The sequence below is a fragment of the Diabrotica undecimpunctata genome, chromosome 9 (genome assembly GCF_040954645.1).
Source record: "Diabrotica undecimpunctata isolate CICGRU chromosome 9, icDiaUnde3, whole genome shotgun sequence".
Classification (NCBI taxonomy): domain Eukaryota; kingdom Metazoa; phylum Arthropoda; class Insecta; order Coleoptera; family Chrysomelidae; genus Diabrotica; species Diabrotica undecimpunctata.
Window position 1 is genome coordinate 9091117 of NC_092811.1, and position 24936 is coordinate 9116052.

Sequence of the window (24936 nt, forward strand, 5' to 3'; positions counted from 1 at the left end):
CCACACCAAGGGTAAAATTTTTGTTTTACTCAATCAAAAATAATAGAAAATATGATACATATTAGGAAACAAGTTTTCAAAAAACTCATTATTTACAATTTATTCTTATTCCAATGTTATAAAATAGAAATACAAAATATTTCAAATTCAATTCCAGTTTTACAGTCTTCAGTTGTGAATGGAAAATAATCCATTGAAGACTGTTTAATGTCAAATCCATCACTAAATTCTCAGTGTTAATATCAATTTCTCTGTACAGGTAATGATTTTCAAAACAATTGACGACATTGGAATGGATGCGCGCGAACAGCCACCTGCTTTATAGCTAACCAAATCATCAAGCCTTCAAGTTATCAAATAATAACACATCGAGAAGTGTTTTTTACGGTAAACAGAAACTTTTTATTGAAAAAACAATTCGTGAAAAGGATTTTAACGGTCGAGGAAAAAGTGCAAATTGTTGTCTGGCATGTGAATGGATTATCAGACAACATAATTAGACAACAATTTATAAATATGTTTCCAAATAGGCCGGCTCCAGCACGATCAACAATTCAGTCTATTATACGTAATTGTTTTTACTTCTGGATCAGTGTTCGCTCCAAGAGGAGTTCGTAGACGAAAGGAGGTAAATCCAGATTTGGAACTTTGATTTGTGCAAGTATTGAGCAAAATCCTACCCAATCAACACCTCGTCTCGGAGAACAATGTGGAATTCCAAGATGTAGAGTAGGTGAAATTTTGTAAAGACATCGATACCGTCCCTATAAACATCATAAATCCAACGAACAATTCCCTGGGGATCAATATAGACGTTTAGAATTTGGTCAAACTGCAATGGAAATGTCACATCAAGATGAACATTTTTTAAAGAACGTTTTGTTCACCGATGAATGTACGTTTTCATTGCATGGCCGTCACAATTCAATCAATGCTAGGTATTGATCTCAAGGAAATCCTCGTCAGATTTATGTCGCTCGTACCCAGCGTCTTCGAAAAGTAAATGTTTGGGGAGGCATAATAGGGAATCATGTCAATGGTCCATTTTTTATAGACGGTATGTTGAGTGGGCGGAAATATTTAGAACTTCTGCAAAATGAAATTGTCCCAGCCCTTTGTAATTTATCAATACCTTTCGATTCCATATGGTTTCAACACGATGGTTGTCCTGCACATAATTCTCGCATCGTCAGTGAATATCTCAGTGCGACTTTTCCTAATCGATTGATTAGTGGCCACGGATATTTTTTTATTTTTGTAGAATTTTTACTTATTTAAACATTCTTTAAAAGTTTTAACTTTATTTTCGAAAGTACGACGATACTGTTTTGTCAATAAGATTTTTTGTTTTAACTTTAGTTTTTTTTTTAGTATTGTTTAGTGATTCCAAGCAAAACGATCTTTGTACAATTTCAAATTATTAAAAAAAAAAAAAGAAAACCACATGTGGGTTTTGAACTCTAATCGTCTGCGATGTCTGTATCGCAATGTCGAATTCTTACAACTAATCCTCGAAGGATTTATAATTATTCCGTGACAAGAGTGTATGAAACTCCTCAAATCATAGTAGATATTATTCTTGGTTAATAATTTAAAACTTTAGATTAAATAATCACTATTAATTAAATTATTTTATTTCCATTTTTGCTTTATTGTGGTCAACCAGTTTTTACTTTATGCGAAATTAAAAAATGGAAATACGTCACACATTCGACGTTACTCATAATAATTATGACCGAGGTGATTTAGCTCGAATCTAACGTCTTAAGGTGTGAGACTATCGATAGTGGTAATGTAATGTAATATAAATTATAGGTTTTTCCGATTATTTCTCACCTCTACGAGTTTCGTCTCTTTTTATTTCACAAGGTAACTGTGTTTTCTATCTCTTACGTTAAAAAGCCGGGTGGTAAGACACTCATCACTGTATATCACGTTTATATGAGATTAAGGCTAAATTTATTGTAATTAAAACTACATTTTTCATCATCATTGCTGATACTTCATCCCTAATTGAGCCTCGACCTATTTCGCCAGTCGTTTCAGTTCGTTCGTCTTTTCCAATGCTATATTATAGAAAAGACACGCCAGCGCATCTCCCTGCCGTAATCTCGCACAGTTTCAAAGGCTTTTGACAGATCGCCTTGTATTTGCACTCTGCAGATCACTTTACTCATAGTTACAAGTCTTATTAATCTATAAGGAATGTTATATTCATTTATGGCTTCATCTTATTTACATCTTAAGACGCTTTTGTACGCTAAGTCCTAAAAGAAATGAAACGTATCAATGTCAAATTCATTGGCTTTTTCCAAGATTTGACTTCTTCTTCGCGCGACTAGGATTACTCCTGTTTGTCTGCCTCTTATTCTGATTCAGTCGTTGTTGACTGTACATTATCTTTCCACCTTTTTGGCGGCCTTCCAACGGGTCCTCTGCTATACGGCTTGTTGTTTTTACAGATGTTCGCTAATCTATCTGGTCTCATTCGGTTTACATGTTCGTTCAAGTTTTTTTTCTTGTTTTTATCCACCTGTTAATATTTTGAATTTTGCATTGATCGCGTATACTTCTGTTGGTTTGTCTGTCTCTTAATGATATGCCCGCTATCGATCTTAATACTTTCATTTCGATATTGTTGATTTGTTGTTTCGTCTTTCTTGTATCGGTCCTTGTCTCCGCTGCATATGTTAGGATTGGTCTTACTGTTGTCTTTTAAGGTTTCAAGATTTAACGTAGCACAAAAATCTGGTCAATTTTTAATCTACCTGGCCTAAAACCGCTTTAATGTTCACCAAGAACTTTTTCCACGTATGTACTTAAACGGCTGTACAGGGTGTTGGAGAATATTTTGTATATTGTGTTCAGAAGAGTTTACCCCTATAATTTTTACATTCCAACAAATCTTTCTTTTTGTGCAATGGACATATGATTCCATTGAACCATTCCTCTGGTATTTATTCTTCTTCCCAGACTTTGACTATTGTGCTGTGAATTTGGTGCATAATGCTGTTACATCCATGTTTGATGAGCTGTGCAGTGAAAAAGTCCACTCCTGGGGAGTTGTTATTTTTAAGGCGTGTGATTGCGTCTCTCTCTTCCAATATTGAAGGAGGTTCTACGTGAGTGTTATTTTTTGGCCTTTAAAGTAACAGCATAATTTTCCACTTCGTACCAAGTAGTTCTTTGAAGTGCTCAACCCATCTGCTTTTTTTTAATTATTGGAACCGTAAATCGGCATGATTGTGGATGCTTGTCATATATATATATATATATATATATATATATATATATATATATATATATATATATATATATATATATATATATATGTATATATATATATATATACAGTGTAGGTAAAACTTTATGGTCGGTATGGTAGAATTTAACAGGATATCTAACACAGATATAAAATTATATTTTCAGCGAATAGACAAAGAAAACAAATATATTACCAAAGAATATAGACGCTTATATATAGACGAATATAGACGCTAAGCGTCTATATTCTTTGATATTACCCCTTGGTCCCCCCACCCCATTTTTTAGACACGCCCATTAACGAACGTCTTGCGAATTTTCGATACAGCTTAGCTTATACGCGACAGGGTTGCCTTATTACATATTTGAATTAAAACATTGAATTGATTTAAAAAATTGGCGATCAGTGGTGCGGTTATATTGCCATTCAAAACTTAATGATGATATTAAAAATGAAACATTAATTGACACAAATACTGGTCCAAAATTTCTAAAATTCATGAAAAATTTTTTCGCATTTCTATTTGACGAAATTGTAACTCAATTTTGAATAATATAAGATAATTTTGGCAACATCGCCATTCGTCGAGACGAGAGAAGCCACCTGTCGACAGCTATGTATTTCTTTTTGGAGGTAACTTTGTAAGTGTGAAGATAAGAAATAATTATGCCGACTGTTTATACAACAGAAGAACGGGTACAAATAATAAAATGGTACTTTGGGGGCAATTCAGTACAAGAAACTATCAATTTATTTATTATGGCTTTTGAAAATAGGCCAACACCTATAGAAAAAACTGTATTAGCCATTATTCATCAATTTGAAAAGTTTGGCTGTACTAATGGCAGGTGTATAAAATGTTGCCCATCAGATCAACCTCGCGAAAAGAAAATTTCTCAAGAACGAGAAATTAGAGAAATTCAAGTTTGTGCATTGGCTGAAGCGACGTCGTGTTCAAGTAAACAAATTGCCGATGAAGTTGATTTGAATGCAAAAACAGTGAGGAATATTTTGAAAACAAACAACTACCATTGTTATAAAGTGCAGACAACTCAAGAAATATTTCCTGATGATAAATTTAAACGGATGCAATTTTGTGAAATTATGATGGAGAAATGCAATGCAAATAATAATTTTTTAAAAAATATTTTGTTTACAGATGAGTCCTCCTTCACAATTCACAAGAAACATAATTCATCCGCTATACGTTATTGGTCTCAGGAGAATAAGCATTTGAGTGTGTCTGTGCGTACGCAGTATCCACAAAAGTTGAATGTTTGGACTGGAATTTTGGGAGACCATATTATTGGTCCTTTTTTCATTGAAGGCAATTTAAACGCTGTCAAATATCTCCAATTATTGCAAAATCAAATTATTCCTGCACTTCAACGTCTTCAAATTAACTTCAACGAAATTTGGTTTCAACAAGACGGCTGTCCTGCACATAATGCAAAAGTCGTTAAAGACTATTTATCGTTAATTTTTGCTGAACGTGTCATTAGTACAGACGGTACAATAAAATGGCCCCCTCGGTCACCTGAGTTAGCTCCTCTAGATTTTTATTTTTGGGGGATGCTAAAAACAAAATTGTACAGGCATGAGTTCGAGCGAGCCACCAACTTGGAGGAACTAAAGGAAAAGATAATCCAACTTAGCCAAAACATATCGGCAGATGAACTCAACGCCATGAGGAATGCTTTGTATAATAGATTTGGTTACTGTTTGTTACAACTTGGTGGTCTGTCTGAACACTTAATTACCTAAGAATTTGGTTTAGAATTTCTAATTGTTTGGAGTTATTTTAATTTAAACAGTAGTGTTGGAATTATTTTTTATTTGATTTCATTTTTATAGAACAAATTTTATACTAATTTTATCTTTTTTTGTTTCATTTTTATAGAACTAATTCTTATTTTCATACTTAATACCTCCAAACAATCTTAACGAAAATAGTTGCAAAGATATTATTTGGAAAATACCAAATAATGTCTTATTTTTAATTAAAAGACGTAAATTTTTCGTCCAGTTTAAATTTAATACAATACGCCTGCTCATAATGCTTTACTAATACTGACCTATTGGACTGTGTTTATCTATTATGCTTTATGAAAGAACAACTTACTACCGTGATTACGCATGACATATTATCACTCCTGTTCTGTAGAGATGAGCGTTGAATCACCGAACTGTTTTATTTAACCGTTTATTTGTCGTTAACGAATCTACGTTTTCTCACTGGGAAGCCAACTAGTTCTGAAGCTGAAATCTTTATTGATAATTCGTTAAAGGATTTATTTATTTTAAATATTCAATTAAGAAGTCTTTTTATTAGTTAAAATCATTTACCTAGTACAAGCGTAATAATTGTATTTTCAAAAAATGCACATTTGTAGAAGATGCAGCTTTTTGCTCGACTTTCTGAATTTTGCAATGATCGATTATTTTTAATTTGAAATATTAACACATTGGAGCCCCCGATTCACGTTTTATATAATTCAGCAAACTAAATTTTTATTTGGAGTTGGTGTTTTGTCTAACGTAAATGTGAATTTATTCTGTGAGTACTAAATATTTACTTTATTCACTAATCGTGTGTTTAACATGTCTGCGCGTAAAGATGTTAGTATTTTATGGCATAACTTTGAGAAAGACATTAACAGTGAGAAGGCTGTATGAAAATTTTGCAAAGAAAAACTTTGTTATAAATCAACTACAACAAATTTGAAAAGCTGTTGAAAGTATTTCAGTATTTTTCTTTGATTCAAGAAAGCATGTTTGTTTATGTATTCGCTTAAATATTTTAATTATTAGTTTTTCAACTTGTTACTTGTTTACGAAAAGCAGTTCAGTTTCATTAACGATAAAAACGTCAACGACTCACCTCTACTGTTTTTCTCGTTAGAGAACTACGAACACAGTTTGTAGTTTACCGTCTTTATTTTAGAGCTCGACGTTGCCAAATAATTTTGTAAGAAGGTTTTTTTATTGTGGTTTGATATTTCAATTTATTATTTTTATTGCGAATAAGGCACAATGTGACTTTAAAATAAGCTTATTTTGATGTTTAGATTTCCAATTCGGAAATCGTACTTAAAATACGAAACATTAATAAATTTTATTTACATAAAACGATTTCCGAAGTGGAAATCAAAATGTTAAATTAAACTTATTGTAAAGAAAAATTGTGGCAAATTTAAAATAAAAAACAGTAAGCTGCCATTTAAATCAATTCGCCCAAATTTGATTATCTTAGAATGTTGTTAAAATGCTAAAAAGACAACAGGTCAAATAAAACCAATAAGTTTGGCAATGTTGAACTTCTCCTCTTTTCTTAGTTCCACTAATGCTATTTCGTCGATATAATGGGCTGACCTAATATACCTCTCTCTTTTTAAGTAGGTGTTTCTCACTCCATCTCACGTAAGCTACATACCGACCATAAAGTTTTACCTACACTGTATTATATATATATATATATATATATATATATATATATATATATATATATATATATATATATATATATATATATATATATATATATATATATATATATTATAGTCATAATATTTTAGATGAATGTCAACATATTTATTCTCTGCCAAGTATCCAAGATAAAAATAAATATTTCAGCTTGATATTATCTTAAGTATGCATCCGGTCTAGCTTTTGTGCATTATTCATGCCAATTCAGTTTGTTATCTTATCTATTTCAGTAATTTTTAGAATACTCCTTCTAGTTATTATTTCATAAATTATTAACAATTAAAAAATTTACATACTCTTGCGTGTTACGAAATTTTTCACTCGAAAATAGTAGATTATTTGAGCAATCAGGAGTTTGCAAAATACTTGACATTAAAATTTAATTACGGTAAAAACTAAACTATGATTAAGCCTATTAAGCCCAAACTGTAGTTTTTTGCATGAAAATCCATTAGAAAAGCTCCACTATCATTTTTTCTCCTTCCCTTAAAAAAAGTTACCGGCACGAAAAACGGAGCACTTGCATTTTTAAAATAAAACGCGTGCAGAATAATGCACGCTTTTACAATGTCATCTGCAAAATCCGGTTCAACGTTTATAGGCCTGTGGAAGATGTACCATTTGTTGCTCAATATCCCAAAAGCACACTCGATAAAACGCCGAGCCCTACATAAACGATAGTTAAATATTCTCTTCAATTCTCTATATATATAGAGATATATTCTCTTCAATATTCTCTAAATGCTTCATCTCCAACAAAGTAGTAAGGAACTTTGGGAGATTCTGTCCCCGGTAGGCACTTTTCTTCAGGTAATTGTAATGAATTTGTCAGTATCGATTGCTAAAGAGTAGATTGCTTTAAAATGGAAGCATCACAATCTTTGCCAAAGCTTCCAACATTAACATACAAAAAACGATATTTTGAATCAGCTGCTGCCAATAATACCACAGAGTAATAATCTTTATAATTAAAAAAAAAACATGGAACCACTTCTTATCGGGCAATTTATACGAACGTGCTTGCCATCCACAGCACCTATGCAATGTGGGCAATTGGCATTTTTTTCAAAGTCAGAAGCAATGGTTTTAAGATAATCTTTTGACAGTTCACGTATACACTCATTCTTCATAAAAAACCAGATGACTTGGCATACTTCTTTTACGATTTTTCTTGCAGTAGAAATTCCAACTCTGAAGGAGTAATGTAGGTTGGTTAAGGTGCACCTACTACCAAGATATCTGGAAAAAATTGGTTTAGTATCAGTGTTGTGCTTTATGAAGAAGTTTACAATTTGAAACAAACACTATTTAGATATAATTGTTTCAGGAAAAAAGTAACAAAAAGATGGAGTAATCTTCAGGATGCCTTCTCGAAGTCGAAGAGAAAGCTGCAAGAGTCCAAGATGATGCCCGTACCATTAAGAAATGCGTATATGCTGGTCAAATGCAATTTTTAAATAAATTGTTCCAGGCGAGGGAAGTTATAAAAAGTTTCGAAGTTAGAACGGACAACAACGAAGACCAAGATGTAGATGCTCTACCCGAATCCTTACTACCCCCCAAAAAGACTATACGGGATAACCCTAAACCACGACAACACAAAAGACGTAGCCAACCTGATGAGGTTGAGTTAAAACTGATAAAAGCATTAGAAGAACCACCACTAAGTCCTAATTTCTTTTATTCAAGGACTTTTGTCCCACCTAAATAAGTTTGACGACAGTGAAACTCTAGAATTCCAAATGGGAGTTTTGAAAGTAATTTCTAAGATCAATAATAAGCGCAAAAACACTGCTTAACCTCAACTCCTTCCACAGCAAACACCTTCCTACTATCCTTTTCCGCAGCATCAATCATATTCCACATTGCAAATGTCTTATTCCAATCCATTCAGTGCAATTAACAGCTTTCAACCACAACAGCCTCCAACCTACCAGTCCCCAAATCGCCAAACCCACCAATTTCAACAGAATCACACCAACTTCAACTATATCAACGATTCAAAACACCAGCAGGCAAGCTCTTCGAAAGGACAGCCAATTGCATCTCCAGAGACATTTCTATCGACTAGCCCCTCCCCATGTGGATCTGTGTATTCAAATACCACCTATGACTTTTCTTAATTTCTTTATTTTTTCATATGTTATGTATAATGTTTTATATTATCCATCAATAATCCAACAAGTTCACAGAGCGGTAAAACACATAAATGACGATTTTGAGGCCAAGAGATACTGTTCAGCGGCGTTTTTTGGACGTTAGACAGGCATTTGACAAAGTGTGGCATGAAGGTCATCATTCTTGAATCATATTGTCAGGTAGGTGTTAGTTCATTAAATATCAAGATACAACTTCCAAACTCTATTCTAGTAAAGCTGGCGTACCACAGGGTAGATACATATAACTGAACTGTAGGTATATACCTACAACTCTTCAGGAACCACTAGAGAGACAACCTACACAAGAAATGATGCTAGAAACATTTGCCGATGATGCTGCAATTCTAGCCCCACATGCTGATCCTATTTATGCATCCCATCTCCTTCAAGCAGATCTAAACAGGATACAAGATTGGTTTTTGGAATGGAAAACCTAAGAGTACGAGCTAAGAGAAAATACAAAATAACAAACAACAGCAGAGAATATTCCGAAAAAGGTAGGTGCAATTAATAACAAAATATTTTGAAATAAGTACAGTAAAACCTCGATATAACGGACTACTTGGGGGGAGGGGGTGTCCGTTAAAGCCAAAAGTCCGTTATATAAAAATATGGTTAAAATAAATCAAAATACTTTTTTTTGAAAATATATATGAACACTGTAATTAGATATATAAAAAATACAAAATACAAACAAAATTCTATTTAAGTAATTGTCTTCGGACATTCGTCGTGAAGTGACGTTGCTGGGGATATCGACGCGCTTGCTGTCGGTAATCCCGTTTTGAACAAGTTTCGTTTGCTCTTTCCATGTTTGCTGTTTTTCTATGATCAACTCCCTAAATACAGTTTAATTTAATAATCAATAAATGTTGTTAGATCGTCAAGATGCGATCTTACCTCTGATAACTTCATTTTTAACAGTCTTGTTTTGTCGTCTTGTTTGCTATCTTTACTTCCGTCCTCATTTTTAAGGTTCATAACTTCATCTGCTATTTCACTTTCAGTCATGATGTTATACCCAGGGTCACCTTCATCTACTTCTAGCGATTGTAAGACATCTTCCTCAGCTACATGTTCTCCGGCATTATTATGTATTGTCCTACAGAAATTAGTAACTTTCAACACTTCTAAATCTATGTCTGCATCTTGGCCATCAAACAAATTCTTCCAACCATTTTTTTATGTTTGCTCTTTCACCTCCCCCCATGCTGCAGCAAAATTAAAAATTGTTGATTTTAAATTGCAAGACCTTAAGTTTTGCAGGGTACGTTGCGCTCTTGTATCTTCTGCATTATCTCCATCGTACAATACAACCATTACTTCGTCTATTAACTTTCTGCGATATATTCGTTTGGCTGCCAAAATTATTCCCTGATCCATGGGTTAAATAAGCGATGTTGTATTTTTTGGCAAAAATATACACCTGAAGTTTCCATCTTCTGAACGTAGAATATTTTCAGATGCGTGAGCAGGAGCATTGTCTAAAAGCAATAAACATTTCCCCTCTTCTGACGGTATTTCCAATTTCTCCTCTTGAAATTTTCTCACTGAAGGTACAATTTCTTTGAAAAATCAATTTTTGAAAATATTAGGTTTACGACATTTGCCAATCACTACAGGTATATATTGGTCTAGAAGCGAGAGCAGTTAATCTAATGAAATCCTATCTTTCTAACAGATGTCAAGCAGTAAAACTTAATCAAAATATTTCTTCATTTCTAGATCTTAATACTGGTGTGCCTCAAGGATCTATATTAGGTCCAATTTTATTCTCTATATACACATCTAATTTTCCTTCTGTGTTTTTGTCCTGTTCACAACATTATTATGCAGACGATACCCAACTCTATATGTCATTTTATCCAAATGAGTGTGATCAAGCGGTAAATGCAATAAATCATGACCTTCTTCAGCTGCAGATTTTTTCTCAAAATCATTGTTTAAAATTGAATACATCAAAAACTCAGGGTATCATTTTTGGGAGGAATCTCCATAGGAAAATATTTTTAGAGAATTATGCCAATCGAATTATCTTAGGAAATGACAATTTAATTTTTAGCAAAAAGATTAAAAGCCTTGGGGTTTGGTTCGACGAAGATTTAAGGTTTACATATCATGTAAGTATTTGTTTACAACGAGCTTACGCCGTTTTAAAATTACTGTATCAAAGCCGCAATTTATTAAGTAGGGCCACAAAGTCATTATTATGTAATGCTCTGGTATTATCAAAATTAAATTATTGTGACGTGCTTTACAATGCGTGTCTCACTGAATTTGATTCATGGAGAATACAGAAATTGCAAAATTCTTGTTTGCGTTTGATTTTTGGTATCAGGAAATTTCAAAGGATAAGTCATGTTTTCACTGTAGTCAAGTGGCTAAATATGAAAAATCGTCGGAAACTCCATGCTTTATGTTTTTACCATAAAATCATTCAAGAGAGAGTTCCACCATACCTGTACAATCGAATAACTTATAGGACGGACGTTCATAATCTTAATCTTAGACACAAGAATACCCTCACTTTACCTAAACATACAACATCCTTTTTTAAACGTTCATATTCATATTCAATTGCTTGCAATATTAACAGTTTGTCCTACAATATTAAAAATCTGTCTAGAGTCAAGTTCAAGGGATTAATTTATGAGCAGTTGTTAGCTGAACAGTAATTTAAAAATTTAAGAATTAAAAAAATAAATAGTTTATAATTTATAAATTTAATATGTACTTAATATTTTTATGTTTTATTATAAATACAATTTCATTATTTAGATATAGTCTATCTATCCTATTTTCGGGGGGTTAGGTGGAAGAGCAGTTGTGTGCCGCTGTTGCACAGTGGTACACAAACTGAATCTCGCCCTACAGATATTATATTTCATTGTAAAGAAAATTTAATCTGTTGTTAATAAAGACATTTATTATTATTATTATTATTATTATCAATCTATGCGATCCATCAGCGTTAGCACAAAGCAGTGTCAAGATCCTGTCCTTGCTGATTTTTCTTCCAGAATCCGATTTTTCATATTTCTAGGCTTGTGCGCTTTCAGGCAAAGTACGCCATAACAAACCAGTTTCGTCAACATTGTAAATCTAAGATTCTAATAGCATTTCGTTACTTACTTGCTATATGTGCTACTAATTTTTGCCTAAAAGGTTCTGTTTCTTCTTTAGGTACAGTTGAAGCTTCGCCGTAAATTTTTTTATTCATGATTCTGTGCCTTTTACGAAAGCGCCAGAGCCATCCATCACTTGCTCTTGTATGTCCATATGATTTGCTAATTTAATTGCAGCAAATTTCAATTCGACTGTTCGAGCCGGGATCCCACTAGAACGTTGTTGGTCATACCATTTTAAGATTGCTTCTTCCAGTGAAGTTTCACGAGCCAATTTCATTCGTTTTCCAAGATTGCTATGCTCTCCTACATCACACATGAATGCAAATTTATTTATTTTGTTTTTGTTTTTTTATGTCCATAAGTTTGCTTTTTTATGCCATATTGATTACATATATTAGACGCATGTGTAATATTAACAGTATGTTTTTATTTTTTTTTACATTTGACCGGATTTTTTGTCCGTTATATCCGAAGTCCGTTAAATAGAGGTCCGGTATATCGAGGTTTTACTGTATTTGACTTTTGGACTCATTTTACAATACTTTAAAAGTAGTTAAATAGTTAAGTAATAGTATAATTTATAAATTGACTTAATTTATATCTGAATCACGTACCTACTACATTGGAGTTTAAAAATATACTGATAAGGTAAAAAATACGATGCAATTTTAGGTCGTGACCAGCAGCAATTTTTGATAATTCTAACGTAAAAGGGGGTTTTTTAACACACCAAATTTAAATTTTTACATGATGTAACAAGTGGGATAGCTAAATTAAATCAAATATTATAGCACTGCAATTTTCACCGTATGACTTTTTTCATAAAAATTTTGGATTTGTACTATATATGTGCTATTTGAAATTTCGACTTATGTTATCTTGCAAACCTTTTTTTAACATTCGCTTTATGTTCCTAAAGAAATACTAAACAAAAATAAGTATAAGAAATGAGTTTTTGAATCCAAATGTCAGGGATTATTTTGACTTTTACTTTTTTAAATCGTTAAAAAAAACTTAATTTTGCCAGATGCTGAAATACGTCTGGTTTTTAGCTTAACACATTTGATATAACATGGTTATTGGATGAGTATGATCTCAGCTAGTCAAGGAATATATATTCCTTGATCTAGCATTGAAGTTACTTGTTTATACATTTCATTTTAAATTTAAATGTCAATAAGATTTGGTGTAAACAGGAATTTTCTCTATTTTTGCTGTACAAAGATATATGTATGTGGTTAGCAAATATTAATGAATCAATTCATCTGAATTCTAAAACACCTCAACTCGAGATTATTGTTTAATAGTTAAATGAACTTATTTTTCCGGATTCCGTTTAATTCGAAATAAGGATTAAATGAATTTATCAGACTTGTTGACTGATTAACCCATTCGAGCATATCACATATCATACTAGAAGTTTTTCTTAGTTCTTTTAATTTTTTTTTACTTAAATTAAAGTGTCTCGGCTGCAAAGACCATTGACACAAACAGTATTGTGTACAATAATTACAATAATCACATGTTACTAATTGCTATTAAGCTATAAGCTTAAAACCTATGACTAAATAATACAACAGTTTTATCACTAAGTTATAAGTTAAAGTACATGGAAAACAAGGGATCATACTCTGTTGAACAACTTAATGTCTTTCAAGAAACCAATTATAGTCGGTTCGCTATATTTACGCGGGTTTCGGATTAACAAAATTATGCTAATATTTCATTGATAACCAGTTGCAGTAAACGACTTCCCAGAAAATTAGGTAAAAACTGTATTATTGGTCATATTTTAAAATACATTAAAATAACATTAAGGTAGGTATAAATTTGTTACAATATTGCAGTTGAATTGATTCTTTGCCAGTGTTGACATTGTATGTTTGGTGGAAATATTTAAAAATGCCTAGACGTGTGTTAGATGTAGATAGTCTAATTTGTAGTGTACATAAGTATTTTACAGATGAAAAAGAAAATGGCGGTCCTTTAAAATCGGTAATGTCTGTTCAACAACGCGTATGTGATGCTCTAGGAATTAGTGAAACCAAACTAAGAGGAGTATTACAAAATCGCAACAATGAACGGCCGAAAGAAGATCACCGAAAAACTCGCCTATCATTGAAAACGAAAGATATTCCAGATGGAAAAAAATTTGAAATTCGTGATACCATTTATCGAATGTGAGCCAACAAGGAACATGTGACCTTAAATACAATTCTCTCGGAATTAAAAGATAGAAAATTTGACGAAATTGGCAGAACAAGTCTATGGCAAGTGATACATAATTTGGGTTTCAAATTTCAAAAGAATGATAACAGAAAAGCCCTTTGTGAAAGAAGTTCTGTTGTGCATAAAAGAATTAACTTTCTAAGAAAATTAAAAGAAGAAAGGGCAAATTTTATATATTTAGACGAAATATGGATATTTTCTAGGGGTGCAACCAAGAGAATATGGCAAGATGATAACGTAAAGTCTATCAAACATACTGATGGAGAAGGGAAGCGACACATAATTTCACATGCAGGAGCGAAATCGGGTTTTATAGAAGGTGCTGATTTAATATTTTCATCTAAATCAAAATCAAGTGACTATTACGATAATATGAACACAGAAATGTTTGTAAAATGGTTACATGAAAAACTCCTCCCAGGTTTAAGTTAGCCCAGCGTAATTATTTTAGACAATGCACCTTACCATTCTAAAGTATTAAACAAAAGTCCAACGAATTCTTGGACTGTTAATAAAATTAAAGAATGGTTGACAAAGGAACATATACCATTTACACAACATATTTTAAAATCAGAATTATTACGCTTGGCAAATATTCACGCAAAACCAAAAACCTTTGTTGTGGATCAGATTATTGAAAGTTACGGTCATCAAGTTTAACGTCTGCCACCGTATCATTGCCAGTTTAATCCCATCGAATATATATGGGGAATAGCAAAACAATATTATGACAACCATATTGGGCCTAACGGTTATAGCGACGACGCAGTTCGGGAAACTTGGCGAAAGGCACTTTCAATAATTGTAACTCTAGAAGTGTGGTGCAACTGTATATTCAAGTGCGAGAAACTAATAGAAGATTGGTGGACTCGTGAAAATAAAATAAACGAAATAAGTCCAATCATAATAACAATTAATGGTGATGACAGGGATGATGATGACGATTATGATATTTTTGATGATAATGACTGATTTTTATTTTTGTTGGCAAGTTAAACTTTTTTTTTTTTTCATTAGAAATTCTGTCCATGGAACAAATATACATAGATCGTATTTTCTGTGTGAAGTGTAATATAAAATTATTATTAGGTTTATATTAGCCATATTAGACTCCATTAATGAAGTAATTCTCCTTATTATACTGTCAATTATATAAAAGATTTTCCATTATTATTTAATTAAAAAAAGTTATGGATTATTTTTCATTTCATTTGACCAGTTGATATTTCCCCAAAAAGCAGGTAATTAAAACTGGGTACTTACAATAAAAATTTTAATCCGAAACCCGCGTAAATATAGCGAACCGACTATAGGTTAAAGACTTGATCGGGTGAATTTAAAACGTCTTTGATATTTGCCTTAAGCTTATGTTGCACTCTGTGTTTTGCGTACTGGGTACACTCGATCAGGATGTGTTTCACAGTTAATACACTTGAGCAGATTTGGCAATTGGGCAGGATTGGGCCGGTTTTCGGATGGCGGGGGTTTGGTTGCGTGATGATCGTAGCCCCCCAGCCGGCATCGCCCGGCCTGCAAACTAAAAGAGTTTATGGCTCCACTCTGACAAATTCGAACTGAAGGCCCGATTTGTCTAGTAGCGGGGGGTGGTGACGGGATGTAGAGCTAGTTCGCGTCCGTAGTAGAACACTACACGTGCACCCTGGGTAAGGCTAAAACTGGTGATCAGACAATCTTAGTATCTCCTGACCACGACATACAGAAGTATGACTTTGGGGGCTGTATTTAATGGTATCTGATTACCATCGATCTCATGAATTAACTCTACAAAAAGATATGATCGACTTTATATTTACATTACTTACATACGCTTAGTATTTTTTTTAATTGATCTTGTTTCTTATCTAATCAAATTACGGACACATATTTTAAGCAAATTATATTAATATGAACAAAAAAAAAGTGCAAATTATCGTTTGTTTCAGTCATTAATTAATACGTACTGATATGGGTATATAAACTCATTCAACAATTAAATCGGTATTAGTTGATTATTGGTTATTTGTACATGTTAATTGTTCCAGTGGCATATAAGCGACTAAAGTGCTGGTTGTTTAACCAAAAATTATTGGCATAAGAGTACGTTACAGTAAGTATTTAATTTACTTTCTTTTAACTCATTAATATTTCACTGATACATTATTTTGCAGTTGTATTTTCTTTTTCATATTTTTTTCTTTTTATTATAACAACTTATAATAGTTACTTTTAAATATAGACAACTCTCTCTTATACATTTTAGCCCAGTCTGGTTAAAAAATAAGGTGGAAAAATGTTTCGCAGATATCTGAAGCTTTTAAGACATAGGTGGGGGATACTAGATGATGAATAGATGAAAAGATACTCCTAGTTTTACCTTGCGTTTTTTTTAAGCAATAATTTATGGTCACAATTTAATTTTTTGTCTATAAATTTTTTCCCTTATATTTTAAATAAACAATATTTATGTCATTTTTTTATGTCAAGAATATCTTTATTTTCCTGTTTTTTTAATTAAAATTGATAAATAATTTACAGAGATATTTGCAAAAAAGCAGTTTTTTTGCACTAATTTATAAATTTTATTAATTTTTTTATTAACAAAACAAAATGGTATTAATACATTTAAACATCAAGGAATTACCATCTTTTAGATTTGTGCGAAATTTCCCCCCGATCAGTCAGATATTTTATAAGTTATTTAATTTGTTTATCCCTGGGGCTAATTATTTAAACTATTAAGCTTGCCCTATGCATGATGCTAGACACATTCAGCAAATTTCATAGGATTCTTTAAGACTTAGACTATCTCAGAAGTTAAATGCATATTAAGGTTTCATCGAAATTATTTACAAAATAAACGTTTGAAAAAGGGGTATGTTTTTTACTTATAAACAATTGTAATAACTTTTATATTTTTCAAGCTACAGAATTGTACGTACAACCATTAGATAGCTGGTAAAAAAACCCACATTTAACAAAAAAAATAAACCTTCTATAAACAATAGGAACGAAATTAGCGACAATTTTTTTGTTAATTATATCTCCATTGTTTATAAACATTAAGAAGTAAAATTTGCACAAATTTTGAATGAAAATCTAAACTTTATATTGAATTTTATAGCTATAAAATTCATCCAATTTTTCGAAACTTAAAACCTTTCGAAACGAAGTTACTTTCGAAAGATCGACATAGGAAAGTGGAGGGGAAACTGTTTTAGCTCCTCGCTGCAAAATTTAATATTATGGTTACGGATTTATCATTCAAAAGCTTCAACAGTTCTGTAGGAATTTCATCAGGTCCATTTGCTTTTCCATTTTTAGCGTTTCTTATTGCGTATTCTACTTCTTCTTTCAATATGTCTGGCCCAGTTGCATTGATTATCTGAGTTACGTTGTTTCTATCGTCTTCAAATTCATTTAGGTATTCTGTCCATCTTTTTATTTTATTCTCTAGATCTACAATAAGATTTCCATCTTTGTCTTTAAGTTTACCTATTTGGCCTTTCTTTATGCTTCCTGTTATCTCTTTTACTTTTTTTGTGCATATTGAACGCATCGTACTTTTTCTTATAGGTTTCCATTTCTTCACATTGTTCTTTAATCCACTCCTCATTGGCTTCTTTTATTCTCTTTTTTATGTGTTTATTTATTTCTTTGTATTTGTCTGGGTAATTCTTCATCTTTCTTCTTTGTTCCATCAAGTCTAGTATATCTTGTGTCATCCACCCCTTATTCTGTGTTGTTGTTTTTGTAAGATGTTTCTTTCCTGCTGTTTGTATAGATGTATTTATTTAGGTACTTTAATTTTTGGTTAACGTTGTTTGTATCGTTAATTTGTTGCTGCACTGAACGGAGGTTTTCATTTATTTCTTCTCTTGTTTCTTGTCGTATATTTTTGTTTCTAAGTTTATTTAAATCTAGTTACTTTCTGTGTGGTCTTCTAATCTTTTTTGGTCTCGCCTCTATCACAGTAACTACCGGGTTATGATCTGAGCCTATATCAGCTCCTGGGTACGTCTTAGTACATTTAACAGCATTATGATACCTCCTTGCTATCATAATGTAGTCTATTTGATTTCTCACTATTTTTTCTTTGGTATGTTGTGGAGATGTCCATGTATATAACCGTCGAGGAGGTAATTTGAAAAAGGTATTTGTTATTACGAAGTCTTCACTTTGGCAAAATTGAATCAATCGATCTCCTCTGTCATTTCTGTTTCCAAGCCCATATTTTCCTACTTGTTCTCCTACCTTACCTTGACCCACCTTGGCATTAAGATCGCCCATTAATATGTTAATGTATGGAAAGACTGACTTAATAAGTGAAGACAAACAACCTGCAACAAAAAGGTTCAGACCTGACAGTGAAGTCGAATAAATGAACAAAATTTTAAGTTTTAAACCAATGTATGTAAAGAAAATAAAAAAAGTAAAGTTTAATAAACATTGCAAAATTTAATAAGGCAAGTGATGAAAAAATCGACTTATTTTATCAAAGCTATAAGGCAGATTAGATTAATATTGTATATCATATTTGTAAGAAAAATAGAATCAAAATCAATATTGTTAATTATAAAAATACAAACAATTATAATTAATATAAGGAATATAATAATATAATGTGTAAAAAATTACATGAAATTTAATTTATAAAATATATAAGTATTATTACATCATTGATATAAAATGAAAAAACATATGTTGATTTTCCGGGATTTTCCGAGATTTATGGGGGGTGAAAATTATGTCATCATTATTAATACTGCGACAGACTATTCGAGCAAATTAAAAAAAAGTAAGTATTTAGAGTGAATTTCAAATGGACTCAATTTTTCCGAGTTTTCCCATATTTTCCGGCCAGTGAAAACTATGTAGTATTCATATTTCGACGAGCTACCTCAGAATAAAAAAAAAGAGGCTTGCAGCTGCAAAGGAAGCCGAGATAATGTAAATTTTTCCTACTTGTTGCAATTTGAAGTTCCGATGCCGAAAAAAAAACGGAGCTGAAACAGATATCCTCTCCACTTTCCTATGTCGATCTTTCGAAAGTACCGTCCTTTCGAAAAATTAGATAAATTTTATAGCTATAAGTTTCAATATAAAGTTTAGATTTTCATTCAAAATTTGTGCAAATTTTACTTCTTAATGTTTATAAACAATGGAGATATGATTTTTTAAAAATAGTCACTAACTTCGTTCCTATTGGTCATAGAAGGTTTTTTATTTTTTAATGTGAGTTTTTTTACCAGCTATCTAATGGTTGTACGTACAATTCTGTAGCTTGAAAAATATAGAAGTTATTACAATTGTTTATAAGTAAAAAACATATGTCTTAAAAGTTTCAGATATCTGCGAAACATTTTTCCACCTTGTTTTTAACCAGACTGGGCTATTAGTCTTGTTCTAGTTGCCAATGTATCATCACTCTCTAATTTTGTCTTCATTATATTCAAAGTCTTATCTAATGGCACATTTGTAAATAAACTTACCAAAATATTTGAATTAAGTTCAATATTTGATAATGTATTTAAAAAATGTTGTGTATTTTTTATAAATGTGTCATTTTTATTTGCAAATGGTTGTATAATATTTAAAAATTTTGACAGTTCACTACAAGGAGAATTCATGGTACTACAAATAGGTCTAAGTGGTATACCCGTTTTATGAACTTTCGGTCTATCTATCTAATTAGCCTTCTTCGATCCATCTTTGGACATAGGCCTCCCCAATCCTTTTCCATTCTTCTCTGTCTGTCGCTACAGTCATCCACCTAGAGCACACGTGCTTCTTGATATCATCTGCCCATCTCAATTGGGGCCTTCCTCTGCTTTCTTATGTATCTCCACGGTTTTTAACTTATAAGAATTTTGTTCCATTGGTCTACTTTTTGTCTTATATTATGTCCGGCAAATCTTCATTTCAATTTTGCAACTTCTTGTCTAACATCCTTCACTTTTGTTTTCTCTCTTATCCACTCGTTTCTCTTTTTATCCCATTAGTCTTATGGACAACATTTGTTTTTCCATTGCTCTTTGGGTTTTTATGATTTTGTCCATGTTTGCTTTTGTAAATGTCCACGTTTGGGAACCATAAGTGAGAATAGGGAGTACGCATTGATTGTATACTTTGGTCTTAAGCTGCTGTGGATATCTTTTGTTTTTAAGAATGTAGCTTAGTTTGCCAAATGCCGCCCATGCCAGTCTAACTCGTCTTTTTATCTCTGCTGTTTGGTTTTCTTTATTAAGTTTAATAGTTGACCCAGATATATATCCCCAGAACTTTCGGTACTCCATAAAAATGGGGGGTCTGACTGTAATGATGTTATTATTAGAAACATTAAATTATTAGAAGAATTTATCACCAAGTAAAAAAAACAAAATTTGTATAATTAAGTAATGTTTGTATTTTGAGAACGACTTACTTAAGTGGAAATTGAAAAGTCAATAAACTTATATTAACTTTCAGTTGTGGCTTATTCCCATTAAAATAGTAATTGCTTTAAAATGCCACAAAAAAATAGCTTCAGAACAATATCATTTAAAATTATTCACTAACTGTGGTTTGAAATTTAAAGAAATGGCGTGTCATTTGTGAACACACTGTATTTAGAAATTCGATTCCAATAAATTCCTGAAAGAACATTAGTTTCTGTCATAAATTTTGGAAAAAAAAATTAATATCTAAAAAAGATCTCTAAGTTTTGAACTACCATACTTTATACGAGTATAAACAAAGTTTGTCTAGAATTTTATGTATAATTTGAAAATACAATAATATACAGGATGTTTTATTTAAAACACCAAAGTTATTATGCCACGAAGTAACGACGAGCAACGATCGGACATGCTCATTTCACAATCGTCCTGTTTACCAACAGAAAATTTTTCAAATTCAAGTACATAGTGTCATTTTTGTTATTGTTTAGACAAACAACAACATTAGTTAACGATGCCTTCGGTTAAATATAAACTACAAAGCCAATAATTAATGAACAATAGGGCTTATTGTTATCAGTTTGTTTTTCATTAAGTTATTATTTTAATAAGGTTCTGAAACTTCTTTCTTATGGCATGTGGCAAGTTACATTTATTTTGTAATTATTATACTGATAATTTTTCGACTGTTCTAACAACCATTCAAATTTCGTCATTTTGTGTCATGTGGAACAATTTCACCCAATCATGTCAACATTAGACTGATAATAATTGCATTCAGTGCAATTTTCAATCTCTATGACAACACGATCGAGTTTGACAACTTCATCCAAATAAATTTCAAAATGTCACGTTTCTAATCTAATGTTAACTTAAATTTTAATAATTGTACTTTCACTAACTGTACTTTTAATAAATAAATGTTTCGTTATGTTGAGTTATGATTTTTTTTTCGAAAAATTATCCGCCGAATATCCCTCGGACATTGATGAATGCCTCATAATTTCATGACAAATTTCTCAAGCTCGTTGCTTGGTAACAGCACTCAGCCTTCGGCTTCGTGCTGTTACCAAGGAACGAGCTTTCGATTGTCATGAAATTATCTCATCTGTTATCAATGTCCTAGGGATATTACTACTGATAATTACATTTTTAACTAAAAAAATAAACGTTTCACTTTTATCATCATCATCCTTCGGGCTTAACAACCCCGCGTAGTACAAATAGTGGGTTCTGCGTGGGTCTAGGCTTCCTCAAGAATTTCTCTCCAGTCGTCAGTATCCATCGCCTTTTTCCGCCAAGCACGTATTCCCATATTTCTCATGTCTTTATCGATGTTATCAATGAACCTTGTTCTGGGTCTTCCTCTTCTTCTCTGATCAATGGCTCTATCAAGGAGCGCTTTTCTAGCTGAGTCATTGAGTCATTTTGTTCTATCCGTATTATATGCCCTTTCCACCTCAGACGTCCTATCTTAATATGTTTTACGATCTCAGGTTCCTGGTATCACAGAATATAGACGCTTAACTTTATTTATTATAAAAATATTCTAACACTTAGTTTATTAAAGTCTTTATTTATTTTTTATAGTCTTACAATAATTTATTTACACTATTTACACAATTCCGCGTTAAAATTCGAACTCGATATTCAGACTAACTTGATTTGAAAAAATGTCCTATATATATATATACATATATATATATATATATATATATATATATATATATATATATATATATATATATATATATATATATATATATATATATAAACTAGCCGTTATTCTGGAGTCCCCTGAAATTCGGATTTTAACCTGTGCTGACCCTTCTCGAATAGCATGGAACACTTGACAGGTTTTTAGCGGATCAGAGAACGTACTAGAAAATACTCGTTAAAATAATAAAATGTTTACAGGTTAAATATAAGTCATATTTATCGTAACATTGCCCCCTCTTAAAAGATGGTTCCTCCTGGAACCTTGTCGGGACTGGAACTGGAGCGGTGTGCTGGTATTGGCAACTGGACCCTCTTTTACAACTTCCAGTTGTATAAAAATAACAAGGGACGGTTTTCTCTCCGCACCAGTAACTATGAGGATTGCAACAGACTAACACCTGGACTTCGGTGTCTTTAAAGTACTCCTCCACCATACTTCAGATATCCCTCCAATATAATTAGCGACACTCTAACTTTGGCATGGCTAACTTTTGCACGTCGGACTCTAGTACGTGCTCTCTCAATTGAAGTAAGGCTTCCCATACATCTCGGTAGGTAGGGCAGTGTCTTTTGTTACCAGGTAAAAAAGGTAACGTGATGCATCTTGGAGTTTCAAGGCTTTTCCGGGAGCCGGCACTTGGCATTGAAGTTCTGCAACTTGACCGAACTTCCTTCGAAAGACGGATGCCAACCCTAGTGCGTCTATGATACTGGCCGGGATGGTAAGGGCCAGTGAGTAGTCATCGGGAAGCGCGAGTAGATTTTGCTTTTCTTCAGTGGTAACACCATATCTTGCTTTACCGGTACCTCCATAGGCCCCCATGAATTCCTCAAACGTGAGGTCAGACACATCTTGGACTTTGTTTTCTTCCACTCTTCATCTACGTCGTGGTCACCTTCGAAAGACGCCAGCCGTTATAGTGTACTATCATCGGCTTTCCCCTCGGAATCTTGCTTATTCGGTAGATAACATCGTTGATCTTCTGCATAATGAGGTATGAACCTTCCCAAAACTGCTGCAACTTGGGAGAACAACCTTTTCACTTCTTGGGATTATAGAGCCAGACTTTGTCGTTCTTCTTAAAGCACCCCTTTTCGGCTTGCGTATCGTACCGTTTCTTTATTTGGTTGCTAGCGATCTGAAGATGGGAACGGACCAACTCGTGTACATTGTCCATCCTTCTTTGTAATTCGATCACATAATCTTCACTTGCTACATCTTCTCCAGGTCGACAACCAAACTCTAGATCATAAGGTAGTCGCATCTCGCGTCCGAATAGGACTCTGGCTAGTGCCTGGCCTGTTGATTCGTTAAGAGCAGATCTGTAGGCCATTGTGAACAACGGAAGATATTGGTCCCAGTCTTGCTGATGATCGGACACCCTCTTTGTCAAATACTTGCCACCTGTCCTATTCATCCGTTCTACCATACCATCCCAATACGTCTTAACTACTGAGCATAGGTTTGATATTTCTTTCAAAGGTGGTCGACGGTTTTCCTCGTTCCATTTTCGAATTTTCTGTATAACTGGATCTCTCTCTTGTTCTTTCCTTATCTTAGTAGGCGTCCAGTCTTCGTTGACCATCGTTGTTCTTAGCACTGCTGCTTCCTTGGATTCCGTTTTGTTGCAGTGGGAACACTCTGCTGCGCATGGCCTTCTGGAAAGAGAATCAGCGTTTCTGTGGCTAACTCCGGCCCGGTGCTCAATCTTGAAATCGTATTCTTAAAGTCGTTCGGTCCATCTGGCTATCTGACCCTCTGGATTCCTAAACTGCATCAACCACTTAAGGGCGGCATGGTCGGTTAGGATTAAAAACTTTCTTTCGTAGAGGTATTGATAGAAGTGCTCTACCGATTTCACTACTGCTAGAAGTTTTCTTCTCGTGACGCAATAATTCCGCTCAGGTTTTGAAAGAACTTTACTAAAATGTCTAAGGATTCGTTCCTGTCCTCCTTGAATTTGAGATAGCACTCCTCCAATTCCCACATTACTTGCATCTGTATCTAAGATGAACTCTCCTTCTGGCAGTGGATACCCTAAAATTGGTGCTGTTATTAAATGCTTTTTTAAGGTCTCAAAGGCATTTTGGCAGTCTATATCCCAGCGGTAATCTCTTGCTTCCTCTGTAAGTCGTGTTAATGGCTTAGCGATATCTGCAAACTTCTTAATAAACCTCCGGTAATAAGTACATAATCCAAGAAAACTTCTCACTTGATGTTTGTCAGTTGGTTCTGGCCATTCCTTTATTGAATCGATTTTTCCTTTATCCACGGCCACTTCTTTTTTACTGACTATAAGACCCAGATAATTGACTTTACCTTGAAATAGCTGGCACTTCTTGGGGTTTAACATCAATTGGGCAGCTTTAAGTCAATTAAAAACGTTTTCTAAATTCTTCAGATGATCTTCAAATGTCTACCCCAAGACGATTATGTCATCCAGATAAACCAGGCATGTTTTCCAAGATAACCCTCTCAATACATTTTCCATTAGCCTCTCAAATGTCGCAGGAGC

The 24936-nt window shown here is 33.0% G+C and overlaps 1 protein-coding gene across 2 annotated transcripts in view; it reads left to right on the forward strand.

Annotated features, from left to right (window-relative positions):
* Positions 1-16215: 16215 nt before the first annotated feature.
* The window catches only part of LOC140449489 (sphingomyelin phosphodiesterase-like), an 81938-nt gene continuing 73217 nt past the window's right edge, over positions 16216-24936 (forward strand). Inside the window, exon 1 of one of the 2 annotated variants that reach the window (XM_072542676.1) lies at positions 16216-16374. The gene's annotated coding sequence lies outside the window, so the exon portion shown is untranslated. The remainder of the gene's footprint in view (positions 16375-24936) is intronic. The other variant, XM_072542677.1, reaches the window with a different exon arrangement.